Genomic DNA, 5,000 nt, shown 5'->3' on the forward strand with positions numbered 1-5,000 from the left:
AGAAATAGAAGCAACAAGGACAAAGAGCACTGTGGTTTTGGCAGCAAGAGGAGAAGCCAGCGGCTACAAGCCTAAGTCATGGCAAAAGCAGAACCACCAACAAAAGAAGTGGCAGCAGCAAAACTATCAGGGAAACAATTACAAAGGGAGCAACAAATACCAGAAGCAATGGTCGGGACCAAAGTACGATAATAACTACCCCCAACAGCAAAAAACCAACAGCTACAAGAAACAAAATAACTACCAGAACAAAGGCTCCGGTAAGGTTTACCTGGCCGGGGAAAGCCAGAGCAATGAACAGCAATGCGACAATAACCAACCTTTTTTAGGCGACGGGCAACCCCAGAGTTGCCAATATTATCCGTAAACATTTCGGCGGTTAATTACGTCAGGATCCGTACAAACATGACGGATGATGGATTCACTACCTTAATCCTGGACACAGGGGCGGATGTATCACTGTTCAAACTCAACAAAGCAAGAGCAAACCAAAAAACTTGCACCACGGATGTTATTAACCTTACGGGGATTTCTAACAACTCAATCACCACAATAGGAACAACAGTAGGCACGTTGCAATTCGAGGGTTGCAACGTACAACACACCTTCCACATCATACCAGCATCGGTTGAAATTAATGCCGATGGCATATTGGGACGAGATTTTTTTACGGAACATCGATGCCTAATCGATTACGAGCATTGGCTACTTTACTTTTCTTTCGAAGGGCACTCAATCGCACACCCCATTGAAGATAACGGGGGCGGAACCTTTATGGTGCCAATGAGGAGTGAGGTGATCAGGAAAATAAGCTCGTTACACATTAAGGAAGATTCTGTTGTGTTAGCACAACAAATAGAACCAGGAGTGTTCTGCGGCAACACTATCGTGGCCAAAGACAACGCTATGGTTAAATTCATTAATACAACCGACAGAAATGTCATCATCCAAAACAACAAATTTCAGCCTACATTTGAACCACTGGCCAATTTTCAGGCTCTTGGAACAACAGCGTCCCAAAAGCACCAAAACAGCGAAAGGGTAAACAGCATTTTGGAAAGCATTGAAATCGAAGCAATACCACAATATGCTCGAAACGACTTAAAACGGGTCATTTGCAAATACGCAGACACGTTCTGCACTGAAAACGATCAGGTAACAACCAATAATTTCTACGAACAGAAAATTTCAGTAACAGATAACATCCCCTCATACATCCCCAACTACAAACAGATACACTCACAAACAGAAGAAATGAATACACAGGTGAACAAGATGTTGAAAGACAAAATCGTAGAGCATTCCATTTCTGCCTACAACTCACCAATCCTCTTGGTGCCGAAAAAAGCACAAAACGGTGAGAAGAAATGGAGATTAGTGGTGGATTTTAGGCAAATAAACAAAAAAATTTTGCCGGATAAATTCCCTCTACCGAGAATAGATACAATTCTGGATCAACTAGGAAGAGCAAAGTACTTTAGCACGCTCGACCTCATGTCAGGGTTCCATCAAATACCATTGCAAAAAGATTCGAGAAAGTATACTGCTTTCTCCACACCAACGGGACATTATCAATTTACAAGAATGCCCTTTGGGTTGAACATAAGTCCTAATAGTTTTCAACGAATGATGGCTATAGCCATGGCAGGCTTAACGCCAGAGCTAGCATTCGTTTACATTGATGATATAATTGTCACAGGGTGCAGCGCACGGCATCACATTGACAACTTAGATAAGGTTTTTGGAAGATTAAGAAAGTATAATCTTAAACTTAATCCTAAGAAATGTAAATTTTTCAAAACAGAAGTAACATACTTAGGACATAAAATAACAGATAAGGGAATCTTCCCAGACGATTCTAAGTTCGACACAATTAGGAATTACCCAATACCTACCAGCTCAGATGAGGTCAGACGCTTTGTTGCATTTTGCAACTATTACAGGAAATTTGTGGAAAATTTTGCCAAAAAGGCCAAACCGCTAAACAGTTTACTGAAAAAGGGCGCTAAATTTGTTTGGACAGTCGAATGCCAACACGCGTTCGACACACTGAAAAAGAATCTAATAGCCCCGGAAATTCTCAAATATCCGGATTTCAGTAAACAATTTGTTGTAACCACTGACGCTTCTGATAGCGCATGCGGTGCGGTTCTATCCCAAATTTTCGAGAACGGTGACCACCCCATTGCGTATGCAAGCAAGAGTTTCACGCCAGGGGAGAAAAACAAACCGATTATAGAAAAAGAGCTGACAGCCATACATTGGGCAATCAATTACTTTAGGTCATACCTGTACGGTAGAAAATTTAAAATTAGGACTGATCATAGGCCTTTAGTTTACCTGTTCGGCATGAAAAACCCGACATCTAAACTAACTAGGATGAGATTAGATTTAGAGGAATTCGATTTCGAAATCGAATTTGTAGCAGGTAAAAGTAACGTGGTAGCGGATGCTCTGTCCAGAATCGTTCCCAATTCGGACCAGCTAAAAGCATCCACACCCACCAGTAGCGATAAAATTGAGATTAAGAACGCTATTTTAAAAATTACTACTAGGGCCATGGCTAAGCAAAAAGTACAAGTACAGGAACCAAAAAGAGCAGAGCAGAGGGTTGATCACCCTACAATGTGGGAGACGGACAGGCCTTCCGAGGTGTCCAAATTGCTCAAACTCAGAACCGGTGAGTTAAAAGGGAAAATAGAGCTCGTGGTGAGAAACCACAATGAAAACAAAGCGCTTGGGTCTGTTGTCGTACCCATATATAAATCTGCACTAAGAAATGGAAGTCAAGCACTAGAGTTTGCTCTTCTAGAAGTGCGTAAGATTGCCAAAAGGCATAATAGAGATAAAGTTGCAATTGCGAAGGGAGATGCATTGTTCAACCACTACTCTGTAGAAACAATTAAGGAGATAGCCAACAAAACGATCTCCAACTTCCAAATTGTCCTGTTCACTCCAACTAGATGGATCACAGACAAGGAAGAAAGGCTAAGAATAATCAGGGATTATCACATGACCCCTTCGGGAGGACATGTAGGCCAGTACCGTTTGTATATGAAGTTAAGAGAAAAGTACAAATGGAGGAATATGAAGGAGGAAATAAGAGATTTCATTAACAAATGTGAGGCATGCTTAGTTAACAAAGTGCGCAAACACACGAAAGAGGAACAAGTTGTGACGACAACTCCCTCGAAACCGTTTGATGTTATCTCGATAGACACAGTGGGACCGTTACCAAAAACAAATAACAACAACAGATACGCGCTAACAATTCAGTGCGACCTTACAAAATACATTGTCATCATACCAATGCAGAACAAAGAAGCAAATACAATAGCAAGATCGCTAGTGCAAAATTTCATATGCACTTTCGGAAACTTTTTGGAGATGAAAACTGACCAAGGTCTAGAATATAACAACGAAATTTTGGCAAAAGTTTCAGAAATTTTGAATATAAAACAAACATTCGCAACAGCCTACCATCCACAAACAATAGGAGCATTAGAGAGAAATCATAGATGTTTAAACGAGTATCTAAGGGCATTTTCTAATGAGCATCACACCGACTGGGATGACTGGATAAAATACTACGAATTCGTTTATAACACTACAGAACACACAGATACAAAATTAACACCATTTGAATTAGTTTTTGGTAGAACTGCGAACCTACCACAGGATTTAATTAGACACAAACCAGAACCGGTCTACAATCTAGATCAATATCACGCGGAAATGCGATACAAGCTTCAAAAATCAAACGAGGTAGCGAGGAAGCACCTCATCAAAACAAAACAAAACAGGCAAATAGACTCAAATAAAAACGCGAACCCCATCCAAGTAAAACTAGGAGACCATGTTTATATCACGAACGAAAACAGGAAGAAATTAGATCCCATTTATGTAGGACCGTTTGTAATAATTGAAATTGACAACACAAACTGCAAGATACGACACATAGCATCAGGAAAAGAGTCTGTAGTACACAAAAACAGACTGATCAAAGCTAGGCTAGAATAATGCACAAATGAGCTCAAAAGCACCCATTTTTGCATTATTCTTTCTAAAGGGGGGAGGTGTAGCATGTCTGCTAAACAGATGAAAGTCTGCTAAGCAAATGTGATGCGACGCAAACATCTGATGCGCAGATGTCACATGCATCACGGGCGTTAGCTAGGGAGGTAAAGGCGTAACCCATAGGCGAAGAATGGGTAAACCCCGAACTCAGGCGATTGTTGCCAACCGGGCCGGACCGCCCAAGGTAAACATAAACATGCGACGCGCCACCCCGGTGATTGCGGAAAAGGTTCTACCGCCTAAGAACGAGGCCATGCGGAAGAGAAAGCTACGGCCGAAACGCGGTCTGCAGCGTAGATGTTTGTAGCGCTTGCAGATGTTTTGTAAATCGGAACTCTTCCTATCCGACAAACGTATCGGATAAGGCAGTATAAATAAAGATGACTTCCGAGTAGAGAAGTCAGACAGAAGTCAGTACTCAACCGAACATCATCGTGTCACTTACTTCTTGTCTCCTATGAAGCATTGGTGTCCCCCTACCCTGGTAAGGCCCAATGACTTCCAACGTTCTCCACTGAGTAGGTGAATCACTCACGGGTGATTCACCACGGTTGTCCGGTCAACCTCGAGTCCACTTAGTTAACAACATTGGCTGTCCGCCACGACGGACACCCCGAAACTGCAATCGGCGTACAAACGCGGGTGTTCTAACCAAGCGATGCAAGGTTCCCGCGAGTGTAAAGTTACGCCCATCACAATACCACACTTTGCGCAAACATGGTTCACACAATCATGGTTACAAGGGTTTGCATGGTTGTGACGAGCTCTTGGGTTCAAAGAATACGCCTGTTGATGAACGAGAGCAACCATTCGGTGGGCCTGGTGCACCCAAACACTCATGAGGTTGGCTAAAAGCAAGAGCAAACGCCAAAGTGTGGTCAAAGGATGGCGAAAAGTGAGGCAAACGATACCCTAACTTGGGC

Source organism: Anopheles aquasalis, chromosome X (genome assembly GCF_943734665.1).
Source record: "Anopheles aquasalis chromosome X, idAnoAquaMG_Q_19, whole genome shotgun sequence".
Taxonomy (NCBI): Eukaryota; Metazoa; Arthropoda; class Insecta; order Diptera; family Culicidae; genus Anopheles; species Anopheles aquasalis.